Source organism: Pinus tabuliformis, chromosome 9 (assembly GCF_031772625.1).
Source record: "Pinus tabuliformis cultivar Carrire ecotype Pingquan chromosome 9, CPIR1, whole genome shotgun sequence".
NCBI classification, from domain to species: domain Eukaryota; kingdom Viridiplantae; phylum Streptophyta; class Pinopsida; order Pinales; family Pinaceae; genus Pinus; species Pinus tabuliformis.
Genome location: NC_142307.1, coordinates 1129104341 through 1129122186, shown reverse-complemented (window position 1 = coordinate 1129122186; position 17846 = coordinate 1129104341).

Here is a 17846-nt window from a genome sequence, read left to right as displayed (position 1 = left end):
ATTATTTTGAGGTGAAATACGAGTTTGGTGAGCCATTCTCATCAGTTCTTGAGCAGGTATTGAGCTGGAGAGGCAGGCAAGCAGTGGAATAGATTTGGAGATCAGATCTGAGCTGTATTGTGTGTAACAGGTGGAGCTGGTACTGGATTTCTTGTGATAAGCATTGTACTTTGTAATGTTACATGATTCAATCAATATAATATACAGATAGTGTGGGGTTTTTAGCGAGATGCTTTCCCGGGAAAATACTGTGTTGATATGTGTGATTGATGCTTCTATGTGCGCCTGTGAATGTTTCTGCTTCTGTAAATTGATGATCAACATAGAGGAGGTTATGTATTATGCATGTTCTGCTTATAAGTGTATAATCAGGATAATCTCTGTGAATATGTGTCATACTATTCAAAATTTCTACATGGTATCAGAGCTGCTTGATTTGTAGAAGAAATTTTTACAGGATATCAAGCGAGGATTGATCATCAGATCTATTATTCAGAAAGTGTTTACATCTTATTTCTTCAGGTAGAGTCTGTAATCAGGCCAGGTAGCCTCTGGATTCATCCTTCTTTTGGAAGGTGTGATATCCAGTGAATGCCCATACAGTCGATCTCTGTACAAGAAATACTTTGTTCTCACGAATTTTAGATCGGAAGCGGTTGAGTTTTGAGCTGGTGGAATTCGAATTTAATTCCAAAGCAAGAGATAAAACTCAGAAACATTCAGTGTGAGAATGGAGACAGTATTCCCCAGTATCTCACGAAGTTCACCCAATGCCGGGATGAGCTGGGAAGTGTGGGGGTGACTGTCGGATGAGGATGGTGAGTCTAGCACTCCTTGACCTTCCTAAGAGTTGGCATAGCTACCAGGACTCGGTGAATGGAAGGGAGAAACTGCCAGGATGGGAGACAGCACACAAAACATGGTGTGAGTCCAACTTCGCCTGAGAAGAATGTTGTCGTTGAGACTTGCATCTACAACCTCTACTTCTAATTCAATAGTCTTTCCTTCTAATGTAATCAAGAAGTTCGTGAGAATATTGTATGGTCGTGAACCTCTACCATCAAAGGCTTCAAAGGTGTTCGGAGATTGGTTAAGGGGAGAAGAGCCAATGTCTTTCCAACACGAAACCGGCATGATGCAGGTCGAGGCACCTTCATCAATAATCGTTCGATGGATCATATTTCCTTTAATAAGGAATTATATCAGAAATGCAATCTGATGAGGAAGGCGAGGAAAATTATTCTTTAGATCGAAAGCAATCAGAATCGAATCAGAAGGATCGATATCATCTATAGCAGAGAATAGTTACTTCCACTACATTGGACAGGATTGAAAAACCTCCAAGGTAGACATTGTCGAAGGCGCCTAAGCTAAACCCTCAACAATATTGTAATGTTGCACAACTCTAGCATTCAGATTGAAAGATGACTTCTGAAGAACACCTTTCAGAGGTGGTCAAATGAAGGACCCACTATTAGGGTGCTTGATATGGAGTGGACTAGAAATTGATGGAGTAGAAGTAGAAGGAGTATCAACAGCTTCTTTCTCCAACATCTGCTTACACGTGGCTTGATAGTCCTTAGTTCAAGTAGCGATCGAGATAGGTGATGAACCTTGCATCATGAACACTTGGGAACCTGAGGAAGCAGAAGACAGAGGTTGATTTACCAATTGGGTCTATTGTGATGGAAAGGGTTCTTTTAAGATAGCCAGAGTCCCTTTCAACGAGCGACTAAATTTAGATCTATGGGGACAATCCTTAGTGTAATGATCCTCCTCACAAATGAGGCAAGGATATTTTGGATTTCTTTGAGAAGCATCATCAACAGATGAATTAGGAGGGTCTTGTTTTGCCCTTGATTTTACCTTTAAAGGTCTTATCTGCTGCGGTAGGATGGACAACTTGAACCTTAGAGGTTTTACAAGGACTAGATGAATTTTTGGAGGGACAATTGGAACCAGTGTTCAAGACAAATCTCTACCTCGAAGAAGCTTTCATGGGAGTTTGAGACACTGAACCAATCACACAATCAACAGGTGGTGTGTCCAGGGACATCAATGCTGTCAGATCTGATGATGGTCTTAGAGCATTGGGTAACATCTCATACAATGTGCCAAATTGCGAATAGACTAAGTCTAAATTTTGGGCAGGGGTGATATCTTGCTCTTCTATAAGACATCCACCCATGGCTATGTCCTTAGAAATTTTGCCGATGAATGATTTTGTGAATCATTATGTCAACAACTCATCAGCAATCTCAAAATTGATGAGGTGATGTTGACATATCCATTCATGGATATGATCGGAAATGTGGGTTGTGGTGTCTTGCTTAAGGGATGTAAGAAAATGAGTGCCAGTTTCATAGTGAATTCCTAGTTGAAAATGAGTGAGGAAAGCCATAGCGAGAGAGTTGAAGTCACTGTAGGTACCTCGAGGCAATTTGATGTACCGTTTAGTGGAAGCACCTGTGAGATTTCTATAAAAGAGTCAAAGATGGATAGAATCACTGACATACGAATTGGAGGAACACCAGAGATGATATGTCATCACATGGACTTATGGATCCTCCTTTGCTTTTCCCTCGAATTTTGGGCAATCACTTGGAATATTCGTCAGAACTGGAGGCCAGTAAGGTGAATGATAATGGGATCATTCGTGAGCCTTGATACATTGGGCAGCTCCAACGTAGCCAAGAAAGGCAATTGCATTTTAAATGACATATAGGTCCTTTGAGGAGACCCAAATTGTAGAGTCCATCCTTGTTGGTAATGATTTCCCCCCCACAGTGGAGGATTTTTTCCATATGGAATTTGGTTTTGTCCCCACTGAGGGTTACCTTGCCAGTAAGGAGGATTTGGTCCAGGGTAGGTTTGATACTGCCCTGCCATAGCCCATTGATGTGCATTGTATGCGACATACAAGTTATAAGACTGTTGAAACTGTTAACCCTGGACGTAAGGATATTGACCTAGGTGATGTAGGGGTTGACATTGACCTTGCAAAGCATGACCTTGCCGATATGCATATAAGGTTTGTTATTGCCAAAAATGAACTTGTCGCCGCAAAGGTTGACTTTGTTGTTGTAAAGTTTGACCTTGTTCCTGCAAAGGTTGGCCTTGCGAGGACAAAGGTTAGGAGGAGTGTTGCACAAACTAATTTTGTCGTTGTAAAGGTTGCTGCGACTATTGCAAAGGTTTCCCTTGTAGTTGTAGTAGTTGTCCTTACTGCTATGATGCTCGCCCTTGCTACAGAAAAGATTTCCCTTGCTGCTGCGAAGGTTTCCCTTGCTGTTGCAAAGGTTGTCCTTATTGCTGCAAGGGTAGTTGGACAATTCTTGGGGTTATACCCTAAGGGTATTGATAGTTCCCGAATTGGATCTGGCCATACCCACCAGGAATAACAGGTTGACCAGGCTGAACATAAGGTCCAGCTTGAGGAATGTAAGGTGGATTAACCAAGGCTTGCGAACCATATGGGACATAAGCTTGTTGGAATGGGACCTGAGCCATATATGGCTGCTGGTATTGGATGTTACCTGACCCAGATGGACCAACAAGGTTAGGAATGGCGCCATAAAAAGTTTTATTCATTCCAACCGTGTGAGTTTGTAATTCACTCACACTGGCTTCGCCTGACATGAGAGGAATATTCGGATCTTGCCCCCAAGGGGGTTGCACAATCTGTCCACTCAATGGAGTCATAGAAGAACTTACTAAGACATGACCTGAGACAGTCGTTTGAACCAGAAGAGTCGGTTGAAACAATGAAACAGGTTGAGATGGAATGGTAGGTTGAACTGGAACTGAAGTGATTGTAGTTTGCACAACAGCTCGAGAGGTCGTGTTTGGGATGAACGGACTTGATGTAGGCATAGCATTGGAAGGCTATATGGCATTATGATACAATGATGAGGCACTAGGAGTGCCCAAAACTATCTTAGTTAAATTGGTATAGCCATGTGGCATCATGGGTCCACTAGTCTTAGGATAGGAGAGAGATGAAACTCTTCCTGTATAAGGAAAGCCTTCTAGAGGGAACTCATATCCCTACTCATCATTGTTGTGGGGAAAAATGCCTATGCAGGACGATCCTATCCACCTAAGGTGTGACAGTGCCTTAGCAACAAACAGAGATAGCTATTCTAGTATTCTTCCTTTATGAATTAAGAATGAAGAGAGATAGATGGACTAACCGGTGTCTTCCGTTTGTCCCTCGATCCGGTCTCTCTTCTCTTTGAGGGTTCCCAGCTACTCGCCTTCTCGCTCGCCCAGCTTCAAGAGGCTTTTGCAAGATCACAAGAAGAGAACACTACACAAGACATGGATTCGTATTCATAACTAGTTCATGATTAGAAATAAACTAAACATACTAATGCAATCATACATCAAAAATACATCAGTATATAGGAGAAACCAAGATAGCTTTATTGATGAATAACAAGGTTCAGGAAGAGATACAACCCAGAGGGCTCCAATCCAGCATCTCCTTCCTAACAAATGGAATTCCTATCTTCACCCCCTTCAAAGCATTAAGCACCCAATGATTCCAATCTCAAACCAACAGCAATTCTTTGCAATAACAAAATTCCAGCCTCTAGATCTCATGGAGGAGAGATCCATATATAGATGTTTGGAGAGAGGATGAGTCAGCTTGAGATCTGACTAGTGTCCTCTCCCTCTGTCAGTTCTTGATTCCACTTGGAGGTTCTTGCTTCCACTTGGAGATTTGGAACCTCTTACTCATCACCAGTCGAATTCCCTGAGGCAAGTGTCATTGAGGAAGATTTTGGAAGCTTCCTGGGCTTTGACACCTCGTGGAATGAACTTGCCACATGTCAACTCTCGCTCAGCGCAGGTAGCCAGTGTTGGCTTTGACATTCAGCGCAAACAGCTAGTGGAGCCACTGAATTGATCCTGAATTGACTTGTTTTTGAGCAGTTTCTGGTGGAGAACTTCTGTGAATTGCTGTGGTTTGTTAGCCTTGTTCCTCTAGGGGTAGGAACAACATGTTTAGGGACTTTGGATCCCTTAGATTATGGACATTTCATGCTCAATGCTGTAAGGCACAAAAATGTCTATAACAGTTGCCCCCTAAAGTATGAGGCTGTTTATCGGGTGAAATGCTTTATCAGGGGGATCCGAAGTTCATCTAATGCTGGGAGGAGACCTGTAATAAGATACAATACAATACATTATTTTTCATACTGCTTTCATGATCTAGCTGAGGCGGGCATTCCCATGCTCAGCTTTATAAATTCATTTTTCTGTACATAGAACAGACAATCGTCTGGTGGTAGACTGATAATTTTGATGAAATTATCATCCTTTGGATAAGATGATTATCTGCTGCAATGATGTACATGTCAATGTCTTTATCTTTCCTGAATATATATCGCAGCCCGGATGGATGAAACTAGATCCGGGGTCTTCAAACTCGTTCGATCTTCACTCTAAGTATAAGTCGATCCATGTGAGAAATGTTCTGAAGTCGAACATGGAAAGACATCGCTTGATTACCGGTCAATGATGTAAACCGTTAACAAGCGCGAGAGGAATCACCGATAATGATAATGACCCTCAAGGTACTGTAGTACAATTCACGTGGTGTGAATAAAGGACTTGGCGTCGAACACCACGCAAAATCTTTCGGTCGAAGGTCATTGATGTATACCTGTCGCCGGAAGTGAGAAACTTGCCATTGAGGCATGCAAGCTTCAAAGTACTGAAGGGGTTGTTCCTAGATCAACTTCTTGGATGATGAGCTGATGTCAACAAGAAGCGATCCGTCAAAGGAGGGCCTTAATGAATCCCACATCAATGACACAGAACGGAGCTAATGATTTTGATGGAGGTGAAAACGATCTGTGACATATGATTCAGGGTGGCGGTCATGAAAGGATGAAGGATAATGTATGGCAGTGGATGGGACACGGTTGACTTTTCTGAACGACTTCTCTTGAACATATGGCGACATTGATGCGATGGATCGGTAGCATTACCCCAAATATGGATGGTATGGCGAGACCATGGTGATGTGACCGGTGAATGAAACAACCCAACCCGATTGTGGTACGGAGGAAAAGTGTCATGTTCAAGAGCGACTTGCTACCATCAAAGTTTTCTTGAGTTTCTCCCAATTTTTCCCCAGTCATTGCTGACCAGTACCTCTTTATTTTTGTCAAGCTTGAGGAGGATAACATATGCTTGTTCTATAACCTGCCCTTCGGGCAAGCCCATCGCTATGTTTTAACGAGCCTAGCGATAGTGAAACTCCTTCTCGTCTAAAGACATGTTTGTCGCTATTTAATGATTTTAACGAGTCTAACGACAAATATAACTCGGTCCTTTTCATTTTTAGAGAGTCTGAAAAGGTACATAAAGTTAACTCCAAAAGTCCTTTTTCGTCATCTAATCCCTTAGGTCCGAAAAAGTATAAAACCATACAGAAGGGATGAGTTTTCGATAGTTTTAACGAGCCGAATAAAACAAGCGCTCGATCTTTTTGTGTAATAATCCCTCAGGTCCAAAAAGATTAAAATCTAGAGGAGGGATAGCTCTTCCTGTCCCTTTAACGAGCTGGAAGGCCAAGGACTCGGCAATCTTTTCATATTTTACGAGTCAGTTGAAAAGAGCTTAAAGAAGACTTGTCTTTTGAGGAACGAGTGATAAACAGGGTTAGCAGCTGATTCCAGGTACAGGTTGGAATTTTCCAATCACGGCAGTGTCACAAGGATGGCTAGGTGAAATCACTCTTCGCAGCTGTTCCTCAAAATGGGTAAACAATCATATGGAGGTGAACGATCGGCCAAATGAAAAGTGGAGGTGACGGTGCAAACACGACCAAGGCTTTAATGGCTGATAAGGTTACATTCACAGTGGTTATTTATCGGGTAGGTTCATTTTTTATTTTAAAATGAGCTTAAACGCTGGTGGAAACACTTGCTCATTGCTTATGTTTATTTTTTAACGAGCATGAAGTCCGCGTTAAAACTGCTCGGATCTTGCGTTTATTTTTTAACGAGCATGAACTGTGTGCTAAAACTGCTTGATTACCCAGTCATATGATAAGAGTGTCTCATCAAGATTCTATTTTTTATGGAGCTTCATCTTACTAAGCTTTGCTCCGCATCCTTTCTTCATGCAAGTTAGGAAACGGCTAACCCAAAAAACAAATAAATAACCGCTCTTTGCTTGCACTCCAAAAGGTTTGCATGCCCCCAGGTATAAAGTACGATTTCAAGGTTACCCCTACTTCATTTCCGTCAAAACATTCGTTTCACCGAGAGAGGCATACCGCTTTCAGGTTACCCAAAGATTGTCTCGTTAATCTTTCAAACAAAAAACTTCCTCGGCAATGTCCACCGAAATAGACAAAGGTGAGCGACGTAGCCCGCCAACTCACATAACTTTGACAAAAGAATCTTATTCTAGAATAACCCTCTTCCTAGACGGACGGGGTACAGACTAGTCATATTCTCCCGCGGAAACCTACTCTATACCCAAAGTTTCCCTGCCGAAGCAGACCAGGACGCATGCCCCCTGGGTTCCAGTCATATCCTCCCGGATTACTCGCGCTCATCAGGAGGACGGACCGTGGGTTGAGACACTTCTTTCTTGAATAGACCATTTAGGGATGGTACATGACTATTTGCGATGCGTGATCCGGGAAATGAAAGTTGGTCCACGAGCTTGACCACTCTTCCTTCATGCGGAAAACACATTACTCTAAAGAGTGGGGAGACGACGGCTCCCATGCAATATATATAGTCTCGTCCAAGGAGTAGGTTATAATCCAAGGGTCCTTGAACGACCATCACGTTCATTTGAACGGTCTTCCCTTTCAATGTTATGGGCACATTGGGGAGGATCCCTAAAGGTCGACTGGTTCCTTTATCAAAGCCTGATAGATTTCTCATTTCAGGCAAAAGCGCTGGCGAACCAAGCGCTTTCCAAGCAATAGAGGAAAGGATACTCACATATGCCCCCTCATCAATGATAGTGCCAGCCATTACCATTCTGTATATTTGAACGATAATTCTGAATGGTATGCTTGCTGGCAACCGGGGTCTGCCTAGTTGGTTCCAGTCGAACGAGACAACTAGGTTGCTTGGTGGTGGGACCGAATAGACGGCTGGGTATGACTCTGACGAAGTTCCTTCCTGCGATAAAGGAATGGGCAAATTGCCCCCTTGTTCGTCGGAGTCTGTGTTGATGAAGAGAATTTGGACGGTGTCGTCTTTATTCTCCTCTGTGATGGTATCATTCGAAGATAGAGCCTCTGAAGGCAAAACCGGGTCAACTGCCGTCTCAACCTTTTGACTTTCGTCAGGTATAGATTCAGACGGTTCATCTTCAATGATAGGTGCTTCGGCTGACCACCTGGGTGGGCCAGCCGGGTTCTCAACTAGTGAAGGACTTGGCAGGAGTTTTTGATATCCAGGAGGAAGTTGCACTGGTAAAACCGGGCGATCTTCCAAAACTCTTTTAGCCTCGTCTAAGAAGGGACAACGGTGGATGGCATGGTCACCTTCACACAGTTTGCAGGGAAATCTAGCTTTCCCTCTCTGTCCTGTGGCTTCACTTTCACTAGTTGACGGTGAGCAGTCAACATGGCTATCAGAGGTTGACGCTACCGAATTGTGCAAACGGGGAGACCAGTCCCTTAGTATCCGAGGGATGCAGGGACAATCTCTGTGGAAGTGGTCTCCCTTGCATATGACACATGGCGATTTGGGCCTAGCCAGTGCTGTGTGTGGATTTTTGTCAGACGACACTTGTTTGCCCCCAGTCGCTTTTGGCTCCTTCTTCTTCTTCTCTTTCTTCTTCTTTTCCTTCTTCTCCTTAGGAACTTGGTTTTTTGTTTTACCAGTTCCGTCGAGCGAAGAGGAAGGAGGAGAGGAAGAATTAGATGAAGTAGAAGGTTGGTGGGCAACTCTGGTTTGATCTAACTGTTGACTCGACTGTTCAAGAATAGTGGTGTTCTGAACGACATTGGTTGAAAAGAGCCAGACCGGCAGGCCAATTGTCAGTCCTGGAAGCGACAATGTGGCCATATGGGGCGCACCAACATCTCCCCAAGAGGAGAAGGGACTAGGATTTCCACCAAGGGGAATTCCTTGGTTGGTGTGCTCCATTTTTTCAACCTAAAGATCAACGCAGGAATAGGGGTGATTGTTCCGTTTAAAATAAATTTTTAACGACGCTTAGACACAACTTGCTTTTTCAGTTTTAAAGAGTCGAGAAAAAGCTAAAGATGACTCTAGTCTCCTTCGATGTTTTAACGAGCCCGAAGTGACAAATGCTCGGATGGACTTTTTCCGTTATAGAGTCTGAAAAAGGCCAAAAGGAACTGCTCTGGAGTTCTAGGCAGAGGGTGTGCCAAACTTTTCGCAAAACCGCAGAATACTTTTTAGGGTACGGGCGGTCGATCTTCCTGAATGCTGTGTTCAGTGCATTGCGATCAGTAGGGCAGCCGACACGGCTTCCTAAGGATAAAGTTTTTATGCCTATAGGGGTCTCCCAATATATACGCGACGGTACGTGGGAGCACAATCCGTACTGGCGCTATCGTCCCTCAGGAGGAATCACCCACCATCCACGAGATCGACAGTCACCAGGCTTTACGACGCCGGAACACGTCTCTAGCCTAGACCTCTATGTTGTGCGTTATGTTGCAAAGCGTTGTTAAGTTCATTCAATTTATTTTAGGTTGATCTTTTTAGAAGTTTGCCTTTTGAGGTTCACCACGAGATGTATGATACAATTCCTAAATGCAGTCTAAAGATGATAAGCAAGCTTTATATCTTTTCAACTTTGAAAATCCTAGCTACTAAGGGAAAAGAAAGACACCATCTTTTCTCAAAGAGCAATCAGCACACTCTAATGCACTTTTCCTAAATCAAACATGCAAACTATCAAGATGCAAATGCACAATGCAGGTGTTTGTTTTCCGCTTTCTTAGTATTGATGCCTACAAAGAAAGCTTTTTGTACAACTTTGAATTTGCTTTTAAATGAGAAATACAAACAAGTTTACTTTTTCGAAATCAGAGAGGGTAGAAGAGATTACAACACTTAACGATTTTCGAAATGAATACTTGTTTCGACACTTAAAAGAGACAAACTCAAACCAATAAGCAAAAGTAAATGTATAATCAACTGCAAACAGCCAATGAACTCTCTTCTAAGATCACAATCAACAGATCTGAATCAAGGGCTACAGGATGATTATTTCACTCATGCAAAGGAAAACTGTAAATGACGCCACAAACACATAAAAACACTCACGGTCTTTTTGTACAAAAGGAGGCGGAATTTAAGCAGAGAAAAGGAGTTATCAGACTGGTACCTATGCTGGTTACAGGCTGCAAAAATCAGAGATCAAAACAAGGCAAAACAGAGCAGAGAACCCCAGTTGCACAAGGCCAAACTGGTTCAGTACAACCTCAACACATGGGTTTTGACATTCAGCGCAGGTAGCCTTCACGGGACCTGCGTTGAAATGCAGAACCTCTTCACAGTTGTCGCGCTGAAGGAGAAACGAGAGTTTCTCACTGGGTTCTGGGTCACAGATTGCTATTTAATCTACTGTTTCAGGCCAAATAAAAGCAACAAGCAAGGTGCAATCAAAGGGATGCTTTAAGGGAGTACTAAGATCTATCACAAAGGATCATCAAATCATTTGTGAGTCCATTGTTCAGATCATAGACAAATCCAGTGGTCGGATCAAAGCAGCAACTGTCTACTTTGCATCTGAGAATAGCAGATGCAGTTCGATTGTTGCTGTTGAGTCTATGAAACAAACAATGATGGAAACACAAATAAAATGACTAAACAAATCTCCCCAGTGGAGTCGCCAATTTGTTGTGGGGAAAAATGCCTATGCAGGACGATCCTATCCACCTAAGGTGTGACAGTGCCTTAGCAACAAACAGAGACAGCTATTCTAGTATTCTTCCTTTATGAATTAAGAATGAAGAGAGATAGATGGACTAACCGGTGTCTTCCGTTTGTCCCTCGATCCGGTCTCTCTTCTCTTTGAGGGTTCCCAGCTACTCGCCTTCTCGCTCGCCCAGCTTCAAGAGGCTTCTGTAAGATCACAAGAAGAGAACACTACACAAGACATGGATTCGTATTCATAACTAGTTCAGGATTAGAAATAAACTAAACATACTAATGCAATCATACATCAAAAATACATCAGTATATAGGAGAAACCAAGATAGCTTTATTGATGAATAACAAGGTTCAGGAAGAGATACAACCCAGAGGGCTCCAATCCAGCATCTCCTTCCCAGCAAATGGAATTCCTATCTTCACCCCCTTCAAAGCATTAAGCACCCAATGATTCCAATCTCAAACCAACAACAATTCTTTGCAATAACAAAATTCCAGCCTCTAGATCTCATGGAGGAGAGATCCATATATAGATGTTTGGAGAGAGGATGAGTCAGCTTGAGATCTGACTAGTGTCCTCTCCCTCTGTCAGTTCTTGATTCCACTTGGAGGTTCTTGCTTCCACTTGGAGATTTGGAACCTCTTACTCATCACCAGTCGAATTCCCTGAGGCAAGTGTCATTGAGGAAGATTTTGGAAGCTTCCTGGGCTTTGACACCTCGTGGAATGAACTTGCCACATGTCAACTCTCGCTCAGCGCAGGTAGCCAGTGTTGGCTTTGACATTCAGCGCAGGTAGCCAGTGTTGGCTTTGACATTCAGCGCAAACAGCTAGTGGAGCCACTGAATTGATCCTGAATTGACTTGTTTTTGAGCAGTTTCTGGTGGAGAACTTCTGTGAATTGCTGTGGTTTGTTAGCCTTGTTCCTCTAGGGGTAGGAACAACATGTTTAGGGACTTTGGATCCCTTAGATTATGGACATTTCATGCTCAATGCTGTAAGGCACAAAAATGTCTATAACAATCATCTATGTGGGAAGTATGGGTAGTGGAAACTTCTGAATGACCCGAGAGGAGACTAGGATCTCACCTTATCATTCCATAGATGGAAACAACTAGCGACGAGGAACCTAAGATGTATGAGGAGATAACTCCAAAGGAATACCAGGTCGATCGTACAGATTGTAAGTGTGTTGAATAGATATCACAATAAGATCGAACAATGGGTTCGATGGATAGACAAGCAACCTTTACAGAATTTCAGGAGTTAGCAGACCCTCAGGGTTCTGAATAGGATTATCAAAGGAATTTGGATCAGATTCTTGAGGTGACCAGGAATCTGATGGAGGTGGATGAGAAGATGAAGGTTGGATACTCAGAACAATTCCAAGTTCAAGACCTTGATCCTCAATTGACTGAGGAAGCTCTGGATGAACTCCTTGGGAGGACTGTGAAGCAAGAATGTGTTCCCTCTGTAGACAGAGGCAACCCCTCTAGCCCTAGAGTGCGTCTAGTCACAGTAAGGACAAAACAACAATTAATTCCCTTAAATAGTCATCATTGGAGGCCTACCTCAAACTGGTGGTTGATGAAGTTCCATTGTGCTGCTCCAGTTTCCATTTTCTTCTCCTTAATGAGCAATCAACCTGAAACAACATAAGAAAACAAAAGAGCACGTAACCAAGAACAAAAATGATCTATTTACTCATAAAGTCAAGAAGTCATGAACTATCAAGTAAATTACATACAAGACATAGGAAATCATCATTGATTGTATTAATAATAAATCAAGAGAAAAGCTTACAACCAAGTCTTGATGTCGCAAGCCTTCTCGGAGGGTCCAGCCAACATGTTTCTTCAAGCATTCACTCTCAAAGATGGGTCTCCCAAACAATAATATCTCTCTCTCTTTAATACAAGGTTAAGGGCACTCCACAACCTCTTGCAAACTATTTAGCAATCCCACGCTTGTCACACTCACACCAAAGCTATCTACCAATCTTAAATGCAACAACAACACTATACAACCAAAAGAACTAAAGAACTAGTAACTAAAGAACTAGAAAATCATAGCAATGGTGAGTGATTTTATAGGAGAACGAGTCTCCATGAAATGAGGGAGAGCGAGCTTATCCTCAAGGAAGGCAGGAAAAAAGATGGAACTACCATCCCAGAGGGGGAAGGGTGACTCAAACTGACCCAACAACCAGGTCTAGAGACATCCATAAGGCTGACTATTGGAACAAATTCACCCAATCTGGATCGTCACTGGTCATGAACTAATCCTTAGCAACGACATCGCTAAGAAGTAATGCATGTAGACCGATCATCGCTATAGATAGTTAATAACCTCGCGCCGAGGCTTGAAATTGGCCCATTACAGGAAACAAGTGTACACTTGCGACATAGTCACAATCAGACCATTTATGACAGAGGTTTGTCGCGTATATTAAGTGTATTCTCACTACAAGGTAGAAAACTTAGGAAAATGAGGGTCAATTGGTAGCATTAGAGAGCATTTTCTTGATCTCCTTGTATTGGTGGGAAGATATCAGCATGTTTATTTGACACATGACATAGTAGAGGGGCTGGGATGAAGACAATGACAAACTACTGTGTAACAGATGCCCCCTAAAGCATGAAGCCCGAGAGAGTGGGAGAGGTGAAATGCTTTACAAAATTGTCTGAACTGGAACACCACCTTGAAGAACCTGTAGGCGCAAGTATAACTGATATCTCCGATAGTGAAATACATGTAGTCTAAGCATGGACGCAGGATCCAAAAGACATACAAAACTTGGTCTGTGGTATGGACGCAGCAACCTAGCTGATAAGACCATGATAATGATAAAGCTATGGTCACAACCATCCATCATAGAGTCGTGTATGTAATCACGAACCAATCCACAGAACCCAAACATGAGTAATCTTAGTTCGGGGTCTTGAAACCCAAACAATCATAGTACAAATTCTAGCATGCGAACAGATGTGCTGAAGTTGAGCATGATAGAAAGTCACTTGATTACTGGTCAATGATGAAAACCGTTAACAAGCACGAGAGAAACCATGTATAATGCCAATGGCTCTCAAGGTACTGTCAAGTACAATCCATGAAGTGTGAAAAGATGAGCTGAAGTCGAACACTCATGGAGTCACCCAATCAAAGACCAATGACGAGAGTCTATTGTTAGGCACGAAGAACTTGCCATTGAGGCATGCAAGTTCCAAGGTACTAAAAGGGATCTCTAGACCAATCTCCTGGATAATGAGTTGGCGTCGACAGGAGACGATCTATCGCAGGAGGGCCATAATGTTTCCCCCATCAACGACACGAGTAAAGGAACAAGTGGTAGATGGTGAAACAGAGTATCAGAGGAGGAGGTAAGGGTGTGAGTTGCAAAAGGATTATACTCTTGAACATATTGGCGACACGACTCCGGAAGGTGGCAGCATTCAGGTACCAAGAGATCGGAGGCTCGATGGAGGCAACATGGATCAGATGGAACGAGGTGAAATGGCAACCCAAAACCCTAGAAGGCCAAATGACGATGTATGGATATCCCAACCCAACAAGAAGAAAAAGTGTTTATGTTCAAGAGTGACTAGCTAGCATAGGTAACCAATGATGACTTCCAAATTTTTCCCCACCATTGCTGGCAAGTACCCCAATTATTTTTGGAAACAAGCTTGAAGGGGATAGCATATGCTTGTAATATAATCGTCCTTCAAACGAATCAAACCTAGTGATAGTTTAATGAGCCCTAGGGAGGAGAAGCTCGAGTCTCGTCATGAAGACAAGTCCAATTTCATCAGGGTTTAACGAGTTCGACATAGGGAAAACTAAGAGTATTTTTCATGTTTAGAGAGTTTGAAAAAGACACAGAAAAGAAAACTCTAGGGGGGTCCTTTTTCATACATTTGTGTCCCTCGAGCTCGAAAAAGTATAAAATAATACTCGAGAGAACTTCTTGACCATTACGATCAAGGAGTACTTTTCGTAATTAGTGGCATCAATATGAAAAAGTAAAAAAGTGATCGAAGACACGATGTTTCATAACCAAAAATGAGCTTGAAATGGCAAAAGCCCGACCATCTTTTCGCGTTTATACGGTTGGAAAAGAGCTGAAAGTGGACCGCCTTTTTATTCCATTTAACGAGTCAAAAAGAAAAACTCGGCAATCTTTTCATCTTTAAATGGTCAGAAAAGAGATGAAAGCAGACCTCCATTTTTATTCTCTTTAACGAGTCAAAAAGGGAGAAATACTCAGCAATCTTTTCATCTTTTATGAGTTAGAAAAGAGCTTAAAGGAGACTCGTCCTAGAGGAATGAGTGGTATAAAGGATAGCAACTAGTTCCGACAATGGTGGAACTGCTCAAAACATGTAATGGTCAAGAGGCTGGCTAATAAAACCACTCATCACTGCAGTCCCTCAGGAAAGTAAAAACAACCAAGTGAAAGCATATGATCGGCCAAAGAGATGGCGATGATGAAACAAAAGCAAACAAGGCTCATCTAGCAGAATTTAGCAGATAAAAACGAAAATCACGAGGTGTAAATCGCATATGGGTTCATGTTTACACAAGCTTGAACCATGGAGAACTCTGCTTGGATTTGGTTTCATGTTTACACAAGATTGAAATGAAAAAATATGCTTGTTATGAGTTCGTATGCTCCCACCATAATGACACAAATAGAGGTACATGCCCCCCAAGCTTCATTGCATCCAACAGAGTGGATGGAATGAAGGTTCACTTTTGAGATCTTGGAAAGATTCGACTTGGATTTTACGAGATCTTAATCAAAGACTTTATTTGGAAAAGGGAGTTGTTCCATTTTTTAATGAGGTTGACACAGTAAAATAACTATCCTCATAACCCTTGTTTCATTTTTTAACGAGGTTGACACAAGATCAAGAATTTTCCTCAACACTCTTTATTTCATTTTTTAACGAGCTTGACACAAGACAAGGAACTATGCTCCGCACCCCTTGTTTCATTTTTTAACGAGGTTGACATCGGGAAAAACTATCCTTGGGACTCCTTGTTTTATTTTTTAACAAGGTTGACATAGGAAATGAACCATCCTCAGAACTCCTGTTCATGGGCCATACGAGAACATGGCTCCCAAAAGGTCTTCACGGGATGGAATAAACACACTCTGGGAGGAATACATGTCATGAGGCACCAATGGCAGATCGGATTCCAATGCCCCTAGTACATGATGTACGAGACCATCTACATGATCATCAATAGAGGTGGAGATGGAACGGGTAGCCACATAATTGACCTATGGCAAGGAAGGTACTGCTTGCGAGCAAGAATCGATAGGGGACAATGGCTGCGTAGGAGACACCGGGAGACTAAAGAATGATAATTGATCGATGGTCACCATTCTTCCATCATGTGGAAAACAAACCACACAGAAAAGTGAAGAGACAAGGGCCCCCATGGCATAAAGATGGTCATGTCCAAGGAGAAGACTAAAATCTAAAGCACCTTGGACAACCATTACATCTATATAGACAGTTTTTCCTCCCAAAGTAACAGGGAACTTCGGAAGGATCCCTAAAGGTTGACTGGTTCCTTCATCAAAAGCCAACAGATTCTACGTAACTGGCACAAGCTGTGGGGAGTCCAAAGCCTACCAAGTAGTGAAAGGCATGAGGCTAACCGACGCACCTTCATCCAAGACAGTGCTAGGTACTGCCTTATCATAGGCATGTACTGTAATCTAGAAAGGCACATAGGATGGAAGGCGGAATGCAGTCAAATGACTCCAGTCGAAGGAAATGATTGAACTACTTGGTGGGGGTATCGTATGATTTCCCCCATGCTCTACAAGAACCAAAGAAGGACCCTCTGAATCACCTGGGATAGTAGGGTCGTTCTTGGACTCAGGAGAATATGACGAGATGAGAAGAACATGAGCAGTATAATCATGATGCTCCTCTAGAACAAAGTGATCAAAAGGTGGTGAATCCAAGTTGACACTCTCTCTGACCAATGGTTGGTCTAGAACAGGCTTAGCATAACCAGGTTCGGAAAGAGGAGGACGAAGAAGAGAAGAATCTAAGTCAATCTCTTTGTCAATGGGGAGAGGGTCTGAAGAGAGCCTCTAATAACCAATTGGAAGCTGAGGTGAAGAAGCTGCAAGACTTTCCAAAACAACGGAAGCTTTATCCATGAATGAACAAAGGTGAAGGGGATGATTGCCTTCACATAGCCTACAGGGGAATTGAATCTTCCCTTTCTTCTTACCGCTACCAGTCGATAGGGTAGCATCGTCATGAGCTTCAGAGGACGATGAGAGACGAGCCAGATTGTGAGACCAAACTTATAATATCCTCGGAATAACAGGACAATCACGAAGAATATGGTCATCCTTGCACAATTTACAAGGAAACTTAACCTTCCGCAGAGGAGCAGAAGGTGTCACAACTGGTGATGTACTTGGGACATGAGCTGGATGGGTGGCTGAATGCTTATCCAACTTCTTCTTCTTATTATCCTCCTGGTTACTGGATGTAGAACTTTCACTAGGCGAAGGAGGAGAGCAGGAGGAAGAAACAGGGGAAGAAAGCATAGGCTCAACCTTTGAATCATCATGTTGTGATTGAATGAAGGAGATGGTGGAACATGAGTCATGACACTCGAGACCACCGAGGTTGAAAACAACCAAATGGGAAAACTGATGGTTAACCCAAGCAAGGACAATGTTGCCATATACAGAGCACCGACATTTCCAAAAGAAGGAAACGGACTAGGGTTCCCATCTGGGGGAAGACCTTGGTCGGTATACCCAGGGAATGTTGCCATCGGGAATGAGCGTGAGAAAAAAATGTTCAAGAACTTGAACCATTACCAGGAATTTTTTGTGGGCAATAAATTTTGTGACACATGAACAAAAATTGACCTTTTCATCTGTAGAGAGTCGCAAAAAGGATGAAAAGA